We start from the raw sequence: 10,478 nt of genomic DNA on the forward strand, positions 1-10,478 counted from the left end.
CCAACAGTGGGGGGCGTTGTGCGTATAGTGGTTAAGAACCAGTGTGGTGTAGTGGTTAAGAGCGGTAGTCTCATAATCTGGGGAACCGGGTTCGCGTCTCCGCTCCTCCACATGCCGCTGCTGGGTGACCTTGGGCCAGTCACACTTCTTTGAAGTCTCTCAGCCCCACTCACCTCACAGAGTGTTTGTTGTGGGGGAGGAAGGGAAAGGAGAATGTTAGCCGCTTTGAGACTCCTTAAAGGGAGTGAAAGGCGGGATATCAAATCCAAACTCTTCTTCTTCTTCTAAGATGTCACACGCATCATGCCCTCCCAACCTGGCCAGACCCACTCGACCTGCCATCCACTGGCCGCATTTTCTGAGTGGGGTGTGTGTGTGTGCAACAGCTGTGCCATAGTGGAGAGAGGCTGCCGACCACAGCAGCTCCATCCCCAAGTCAAGCCTGACCTAAGAGGTGGAGAGAGGCTACAGTGTGTGAGGCACCCGGTCGCAGGAACTCCATCCCTGGCCAGGTCAAGCCTGACCCGAGGAGCGGAGAGAGGCTGTGGCGCGCGAGGGGTGAAGATAAAGGGTCAACAAATTGAACTCTGTCAAGTGGTGACTGGGAAACTTTCTTAAGAGCTGCCCTCCAAATAATTAATCCACCGCTTTTGGAATCCCTTCACTCCAAGGCTAGGAAAACAGACAGTGGAGACAACGAGCCTTAAGTAAATTGGGAGACAAGTGTTGCAACTTGGTCCATCTTGCAGGGTCAGCTGGTGGATTGGTCTTCACAACAGACCTACATGTACACAGGTTCCCTATCAAGTCTACATTGACCTCAGTCCTCCACATTAATCTTATACTGTGTGTGTGTGTACATGTACATGTACATGTGTGGACAGAATACACTAGATATAAGGTGCAATGATCTAATGTTAAAGACTCTCAGCATAGCTACATTTCTAGCAAATGAAATCCATGCCACTTGCAGTACAAGTTTGACAGATGCTGGTAGCATTGGCAACTATACAAAATAAGGAACCTACAGAATTTAGTGAAAAAATATTTATTTTATTTATCATGTATTTATACATATTGCAATTTCATTTAAGAAAATCGAAGCTGTGTACAACAACAAATATACATATTTCCCCCCAAATGATACAACTCTGGTTTAAAATAAATAGTAACTTTCCCCCTTAGGCATGGTATTTGAAAATCACTAATGGACTGAGCCTTTGCTATAATATGATATATTCTGGCTCAAATCCACAGGAGTTTATAAACCAACCTCATTTTTCACAGGAGGAAACAACAGACTGGATCTAGGCATATAATATCTTTGATTTACAAAAGAAAATCAGTAAGTACCCTAAGGCAATTCCAGCAAGTACAGCTGTGACTCACTTTGGGGCCTGTTCTCTAGCCGTATTAGCAGGTGGTGCCTGAGGTAAAACCTGGCTCATGCTGATTCCTTGCTGAGCCCTGTCAGTTGCCCCATCCACTGCTACAATATGTACCAAATCCAGCTCTTGACATGCCAGTGCAAATCCACATTTTGTGTGGCTTTTCTTTTGGCATGCCAAAAGCTGAGGTAAAAGTGTGGGGAAATGTGTTTGACATTTGCTCAGGGCTCAGAAAAATTCACATTAGAAGGGAATTCTTTCGTGTTCTACTTCAGTATGTCCAGAAAATAACTAATTTGTTTGCCCCTTTATAAAATGAACCAATTCCGTTCCGTTCAAAAGTTCATCCAAATGCTCTCCGGCAAATCAAATAAGGGTAAATTCATGAGGTGTTATGTATCACCATGGGTAGGATAAGAGATGAGATCCTAATCACCCTTTTCCTTTCCAGTTCCGCCCCCCTGCCCTGCCTCACCTCAAAGTAAACAGGGGGCTACTTGTGAGAAGAGGGGTATGATGATGATGATGATGATAATTTATTATTTATACCCCGCCCATCTGGCTGGGTTTCCCTAGCCATTCTGGGCAGCTCCCAACAGAATTAAAAGCACAATAAAACATCAGGCATTAAAAACTTCCCTAAACAGGGCTGCCTTCAGTTGTCTTCTAAAAGTCAGATAGTTGTTTCTTTCCTTGACATCTGATGGGAGGGTGTTCCACAGTGCCACTACTGAAAAGGCATTCTGCCTGGTTCCCTCTGCCTGCTTTGTTGTTTTGGTCTAATTATTTCCTTGTGTTTTCTCTTGTATTTTATTCTGTAAACTGCCCTGAGATATTTTGCTGAAGGGCAGTATAGTAGTAGTAGTAACAATCAGGCAGAGACAATCACCCTCCCCCCCCCCCATATCTCTTGTAACACTGGGATTTGTGGTAATCTAATGAAGCTGAATGTTGGCTTGAATAAGTCCTTGAACTCTGGTAATATCTATTGCTTGACTGAATGAACACTAGAGAAGAGTGTGGGTAGATACCTGCCCATTGTACAAAAGTAAAATCTCCACCTATTTTTGCCTCTGGCCCAGCTGACCTATGCCATGTGGCCCCTGGAAGGTTGCTGAGAAGAGAAGGCGGCCCTCGGATTGAAAAAGTTCCTCCACCCCTGCCTTTAACCAGTTGGGTCTATCAGAGATGTCATGGAACTTTTGGACAGCATAAGAATGCATGCCTTGGCGCCATCTTATCATGTCTCCTCAGCTGAGCTCCTGCTTGACTGCAAATTGAGTGGTATATTGTTCCTGCTTCACCTGCTGGCCTGGCCTGCTGTGTCCAGCATTGCTGCACAGTGTTAAACGTGTTCTGCCCACAAGACCGCTGTTTTGTCATATCACTACGATGTCTCGTGCTTCGGGTAGGAAACTGTTTACAGAGAAATGCAATTGAAGACTTTTTTTTTACCTCAATCTAAAACTTGCAATCGAACCCCCAGAAATATCTCACACGGCACAGAGATGGAAGGTGCCAAGATTGGCTTTCTCAGTTTCCTTCAGTTGTCATATCTAAGTGCTGTTGTGGGATTTAGCAGTGACGTCCCCATGGTAACTAAAAGGCTTCATTAAAGGAAGGCTGGCATCCTGCTGGCTCTGCTTCAGAATGACCTTTGGTGTACCCAGACTATTTTAAACACCTTTGAATCCCTGGCGTGTATCAGGGGCTATACTAAGCTGGCTTATTTGTTTCTAATTATGTATTTTTAGCAGGCTGTTTAACTCGAACATCACAAAGAACAGCCAGAGCACACCATGTCTTTTCAGCGGTAATAGCCATGACCAAAGAGGCCTTGCCCTCAGGCAAAGAGTGCTAGACATGTAGCCATTTATTCTTGGTACCTTGTGGGAAAAGTTTAAGATTTAACTAACTCGCAGTGAGGAGAGGATTTGTAAATGCTGAGATGATGAAAAATTAATCAGCCAGTGTCAAACTGTGCTCAGTGGCTGCCGTATCAGCCAGCTTCTTCCAGACGATGACAGCGCACTACAACCCTGTCCGAATTAGCAGTAATAAGATGGATGGAGAGGAGCAAAATGCGCTTTGTGCTCTGCAGTGCTCATCAACTCCCTTCAGTTTAGCACGCAGGTGGTGTGCATGCATGTAGAAGAGTGAGGGGATAAGTTATTGCAGGATAACATCCCTGGAAAGGGATGAACCTCCCCAGTCTGAACCTCCATGTTCAGAGGCAATAGCTCAGTTGGTTAGAGAGTGGTGCTGATGATGCCAAGGTTGCAGGTTCAATCTCCGTATGGGACAGCTGCATATTCCTGCATTGCTGGGGGTTAGACTAGATGATCCTCAGCGTCCCTTCCAACTCTACAATTCTGTGAATATGAGATGCAATGAGTGAGAGGCTGTTGATTTCATGCTCTGCTGTAAGCTTCTCAGAGGTATCTGGCCAGAAACAGAACACTGGAAAAGATAGAAACTTGGGGAAGGGCTTTAGCCCACTGCTACAGCATCTGCTTTGCATGCAGAAGATCCTGGGTTCAATCCTCGGCATGCCCATGTATTATGAGAAAGGGAGAAATGCTTTTCTCTATCTACTTTCTCCATGCCATACTTAATTTTATAAACTTCTATCATGTCATGATCAGGGAGAGAAGGGACAAGAGAACTGAGGACAGTGACGCTTTGAAGCATGACGCCTCCTGTGACTGTGGAGGCTCCTCACATTATTGACACCCTGTATAACTGGGGTTCTAGGTCCCATGGGAATCCTATCTGAGTGCAGGAGGCTCAATGTTCCAGAACTTCACTGTTGGTGGTGACTGGGATGGCAATGTGGGGCAGAGCATTGTGTGCTCGCTCTCGCTCTCCTTGTTCACCTGTAGGTTTTCCAAGCAAGCAGAAAACCTGCAGAATCCTTAACATGTGAACACATTTCAAGTTAATTATAGTCGCATGTTCCGCTCCTTCTGCACTACCAGTCGATAAATCCTTGCCTGCTCATGAAGCTTACTGGCTTAGAGCCACAGTTAAAAATAACTCAGACTTTCTTTTCAGGGAAAAAAAAAAGAGGGGACTCGTATAAATGATACCAGAGTTTATAGCTTGTCCAGCCTCTGGCAAATGTAGCACAATGTCCCTTACCTGGTACACAAAAATTGCTTGCATGAGAGTGGGTGGAATGAAGCAAAGGGGAAAGCGAGAAGAAAAATCCAATCATTGGCTTAGAAAAATCTAATTCTCTCCAGGTATATTGAAGTCTACAAAGCAGTTATCTTGCAAGTGGCTGGAGGCAACCTGGTCATGTATCCCCTAATAGCACCGCTTAGATTACGCTTGGTTTCCATGATTGTGACAGGGCACCTGGGTCATGGTGTCAAATGCATGTCTCCTTTGCTTGGATCCCTTCCGAACTACCCACTGTTCACAGCTTCTCCCCCAAGCCCAATGGAGAAATGAGTGGCCTGACAGCTCTGAGGAATACCTTTTAATACAAATTGAGAGAAACAGCTTCTGGAAGGGCACTGTTCCATTATTCTTGCTGGGAGAAAGGTTATTAAGCCTTGATGGAGTCACACTCTCTTGCTGAAGTATTTTTGTGACTGAGAGGTTGGTGTTTACCAGGCTTTGTGGGTGGAATATTGTGAAGAGCTGGGGAGGGAGGGAGACAAGGTGGAAATGAATTCGAAGTGAAATTAAGGACAGGTCAGGAAATACATGTCACTTGAAACAAATGGGGAAAATTCCCCTGACCCCCTAGAGTGGAAGGGATTCTCATCTGAAGGACAAAGAAACGTATTTGGGCCTGTTGCATGAGTTAAACTCTCCCTGTGGCTTCTGAAGATTGAGGGCATTTGCATGATGGAGTGGCAAGACATACATTTCTCTTTAAAAAAAATCATTTATCCAACTGCCTCATAGGATGAACATCAGGACAAGGGGGAGATCCACCTGCCCCATCCATTGGAGAGAGAAGGAGCAGCTGCAGGGAACTTGCTTGCTTCCCTCCATCCCTTCCAGAAAGAACATTTACAAGGACTTTGTAATTAAAAGCTTGTGCCTTAGGCAGCAATCCTGACTCCTCTTCCCTGGGATAAATCGCCACTTAATTCAAGAGGAGTTATTTTTAAAGAGACATTGCTGGAATTTTGCTGCTAGTTTGCTTTTTTCCTCCCACCTCCCACCTCCCAATCCCTTTTCCTTTTGCATCATCTTTTGGATAGTTCCTGCCCTCTGGGATGTCATCTTCTACTGATCACTCTTGGAACTTTTTTCATCTAAGGGAAGTTTAAGAAAACTTTAAATAATGAAGCAATGTCTACAATACACAGAAATATTGGAAGTATTGGAAATATTGGAAGAATGAGAGACAACCCAAGTGACTCACATGGAACGTTGAGGAAAGGTTCTGTAGAAATGCTGAGTACTGTATTATTATACAGAGAATTTAGAAATAATTTACCAAATTGGCAGGGAATTATATCACTCCTTGTTAATAGCTTCGCAAACAATATCCAGTAGGTGGCTGTGACCTTTGTGCAACCACATGCCATGCAGCAATTAGAACAGTAACAAATGTGCTATCTTGTGTATGTGTGTGCTACTCAGGGACAGACAACAGGTAAGAACCCTCATCTAAATGCCTTACTTGTAGGTTTCCCAGAGGGAATTGTCTTGCTCTGATTGGAAACAAGATTCTCAACCAGATGGATGAGCTCTGATCCAGCAGCGCTATTTTAACATGAAAAAACCCCCCTTATAGTAGCAATGAAGGTTATTTGACCACAATGCTCAGTGTGCTGTGTGAAATGTGCAGCACCTACGGTACACAAAATTTGAGGTGAAATTCTTGGAAGTAGCCACAGATACTAGGGACTCAGAGACATTAGTCAAAATACAGCATTACAAATGTGTTATAACACTGTGACACCAGATGGCAATTACAAGATTTACAATGGGTTTTTTCTCCAGAGCGTTTTTTTTTAAATAGCTGTGCAGATCTAGCCTAGTTCTGATCACAGTTGGTGTCCTTTGCCATTGCCATGGAGGAGCTGTTGGGTTGCTGCAACTGCACAATGTGATCTGCCTCCACTTTACTTTCTGTGCGGTCACCAACCAATGGCACTGCCACTAATAGGTTATCTGTGGCTGTGCTTCACAATGGTCCCATCTAAATAAATGGTCCAGGGTGAAATATGGCAGTGGTCTTATGCTCATTGGGGCCCTTAACAGGGCCAGGGATTGCCAACCTTTTTAAGGTCCATGGACATGTTTGGATTTTTGAGCAAGAGCTGTGGGCTTTAGCCCCTCTGGTCACTTTCTTCCCTGGATCAGTCTCCTCACAGAGAGACAGAAAGAGAGAGCATGCACACATAGAGACCCTTTGCTTTTCTGAGGGGTCAGGGCAACAGTTGGCTCAATAGAATTAATCTGAGCCATGAAATTCAAATGGATGATTGAATAATTGCTTTATTTGATATAAGTTATTTATTTTATAAGCAATTTTATAAGCAAAGTTATTTATTTTATAAGCAATGACAAACCTAGACAGCATCTTAAAAAGCAGAGACATCACCTTGCCAACAAAGGTCCGTATAGTTAAAGCTATGGTTTTCTCAGTAGTGATGTATGGAAGCGAGAGCTGGACCATAAAGAAAGCTGATTGCCAAAGAATTGATGCTTTTGAATTGTGCTGGAGGAGACTCTTGAGAGACCCATGGACTGCAAGAAGATCAAACCTATCCATTCTGAAGGAAATCAGCCCTGAGTGCTCACTGGAAGGACAGATCGTGAAGCTGAGGCTCCAATACTTTGGCCACCTCATGAGAAGAGAAGAGAAGACTCCCTGGAAAAGACCCTGATGTTGGGAAAGATGGAGGGCACAAGGAGAAGGGGACGGCAGAGGACGAGATGGTTGGACAGTGTTCTCAAAGCTACCAGCATGAGTTTGACCAAACTGCGGGAGGCAGTGGAAGACAGGAGTGCCTGGCGTGCTCTGGTCCATGGGGTCACGAAGAGTCGGACACGACTAAACAACTAAACAACAACATTTATTTTATAAAGTTATTGTGACTTTTTTTGTATTGGATCAGATTGTTATTACATGTGTGATCTTTGTTGTCTATTTTGCTGTTCCTACCACCCAGCTTGTAAACTGTCTTGTATATAGTAATATAGAAAGGCGGTATACAAATTAAAAGTGAAATGAAAAGCAATAGGGCTGAAAGAGGAAGTGGGAAACTGCAGCACCCTTCCACCTTCAACTCTTTGCACTTTGCAGTGTGTGTGTGGGGGAGTTAGCCACCCTTACCAGTTTATGACCAAGGGGACAGTACTCACAGATTCTGCATTAATCTATTTAAAAAACCCCAACTGCTCAAAATGTGTAGCTCAAAATGTGTTTTGATGCATACTTTCTCTCAAAATGCATATTTTGATTCACAAAGATCAATTTCCTCCAGCGTCCCTAAATTAAAGTCAAGTGCTCTTCTACAAAAGCTACTCACACAAATACCCAAATATGTACACATTCCTTTAGTTAAAGAGCAGGGGATAAAGAAGTGGATTCATCAGGTGGGTGGAAAGGAGGGAAGTACAAAGCAGACTTACCGTTTGGAGACAGAAGTGGAATGAGCAGGAAGGGGGGGACCTGTGCCAAAGAGTGAATTCATTCCTAGCAAAATGGGGACAGAGACACTAATCCCTTGGAGAGGAGAGCGAGACAGAATGAGGTGGGACAGAGGGAGGCGTGAGGGGAAGAGGAAAATTCCTAGCCGAAAACATACCCAGTGCCAGTGAAGTATTCTTTACCAAAGGAAACCTTTAAATCATTAATCCCCATTAGTGCCTGTATTTACATTAGTCACATTTATTTCCAGGCACAGCTGGAACGCCACATTTATGTATAATTTAAAATGTTAAGTTCTCTAATGTTGTTCACAGCATCACTATTTCATGAGGGCAGGGGGAAATGCAGTTTTTACTGGGAGTCTGCACAGATATAGGTCTGCCTTGCTTGCGCATTGTGTGGTGCATGCAGCCAGAGGCTTGGAGAAAGTTTTGACTCTTTGTAATTCCCATTCTCCACAAGATGCAGAGGCATGCACAGTGCTTTTATATGCGTAAACTCTGAGTTAAAATTGCTTTCCCTCCAAACAGTGATGCCGTGAACAACATTGGAGAGTTTAGCATTTAAATTCATCATAGCCAGCAGTGTTCCCAGCAGCACTTGTTGATGTTCATCACTTCAGGTGGTCTCAAACAGCTCAGGGAAAATCTTTTTGATGGTTACCTCATCTGTTCTGTGCCTCCATTTTGTGCATGTGTCAATAACTGTATTCCATGACTGTTCTTGACACTTATCCAAACACTGCTGTTTCTGTTTCTCTATGTTTGCTCTGCACGGCTCATACAATCCAGTCCTTGCAAATGCAACTATCATGAACAAATATCGCCATACTCTCCATACAAATGCCTTACTTGCAAATCTCATCAGCATTTATGTTTATTTTAAGTGTTCGGGTGATATTCCTCCAGAGAAGTACTGGGGATTATGCCCATTCACCTCCCTAACTTTATGGGAGAGCAACTCTAAGGAATGTCATAGAACTGATATTCTAATACCCCAAATAAGTTAGCTAGCAAGTCCTATTATCAGAGCTACAACTTTTTTCACAACATTCTCTTGTTCTTGAGTTGACGACTACAGGAACAGCTGGTAATCTTCAGGGACCTGGATTTGGCCTGCTGGCTTCAAATTGCTGATGCTGAATGGTCCCTGTCAGGGGATATGTCGACATTCTGCCTTATGTTCAGCTAATTCATTAGGCCCGCCTTTTCATAACTCCTGCCATTTTCATTCAGCACTGACCTCACCCTGCTAGTTTATTTCTCTTGTAAAATAAAGCTTGTTTTGTTTTGCCTTGCTTGTTTTGTTGGTATGCTTCTTTGATAAATTCCCTCTTTGGGATCTAGGCTGATGCTGGCAAATGTAGAGTCGGAAGGCAAAAGACCTTGTAAACCTGAAGATGAAGGAAATGTAAAACAGCTCTCACTCAGATTCCCTTCTCTGTGTGACCTCCACTAAACAACTCTGGAAATAGCATTTATTTCACAGCTGTTGGGATTTTCTGAAGCCAGCCGGCTGCACATATGTTGAGAGTCTGCTGCCCTTTGAGGACAACTCTTTTAATTACAATATATACTTGCTAAGTGTAAAATTGGGAGTGGATCCAAAATGGGCCTAGGTCAAATTGACATAATACTGTAAGGTAGAGAAACCTGACATACCACAAGGCTAGATTCATGAGGTTACCTTACCTAGAAGTTGAGTGGAGAGTGAAGGATTTCTTGAGTTTATTCCAACACTTTTCCTCCCACCTCAGATGCAAATTCAGTCTTAAGAAGGAAGGAAGGAAGGAAGGAAGGAAGGAAGGAAGGAAAGAAAGAAAGAAAGAAAGAAAGAAAGAAAGAAAGCTCTTAACTCATCAACTGAATGGTCAGCAGTAGTGGAAGGTCATATATATTTAAACCCTATATTAAATTAGCATGGAAATAGTCTCTCTTTAGGCATCTCATTGGCCACTGTGAGAAAAGTATGGAATGTTGCCTTGGTCCAGCTGAGCTTTCTAATGTTCTTGTTCTTATACAACTACAGATCTTGTTATGCAGCATAGCCAATTTACAGGAATAAGGATGTTCTCCTTCCCTTCCCTTGCATCCACCCTTCCTTCCCACATTCATTGTGTTCCACCATGCTCCAGTTTCATCTCTATTTTATAAGCACCAGCTGGTCAAAATTATAACCTATCCCAGGGGTAGATCATGTGGTGCCCTTTAAATGTTGTAGACTAAAACTCACATCATCCTTGAGTGGTTGGCTGGGGCTATGCTGGTTGGGGTTATTGGGAAGTGTAGTTCACAACATTTGGAGGGCATCTCATTAGCTACCCCTGTGCAACTCACACTGGTATTTTTAGATGCCTCCCACTTTGCTTTCTTGTCTGCCTTTGTGCCTTCAGTACCTCACCTTTAAGAAACTCCCGTCCACCTTGAACTCCCTTCTCTTTTGAAAGTTTCTGACCATGGGATCAC

At 43.6% G+C, this 10,478-nt stretch overlaps 1 long non-coding RNA gene across 1 annotated transcript; it reads right to left on the bottom strand.

The window, feature by feature from the left end:
- Positions 1–8,873: 8,873 nt before the first annotated feature.
- LOC310749364 lies at positions 8,874–9,785 on the bottom strand. The gene is made up of 2 exons (XR_014541587.1): positions 9,705–9,785; positions 8,874–9,406 (listed from the first exon to the last, which is right to left on the bottom strand). It is a non-coding gene; the product is annotated as an uncharacterized lncRNA (long non-coding RNA).
- Between the last annotated feature and the right edge of the window lie 693 nt (positions 9,786–10,478).

This window comes from Podarcis filfolensis (assembly GCF_964270895.1).
Source record: "Podarcis filfolensis genome assembly, chromosome: 1".
NCBI classification, from domain to species: domain Eukaryota; kingdom Metazoa; phylum Chordata; class Lepidosauria; order Squamata; family Lacertidae; genus Podarcis; species Podarcis filfolensis.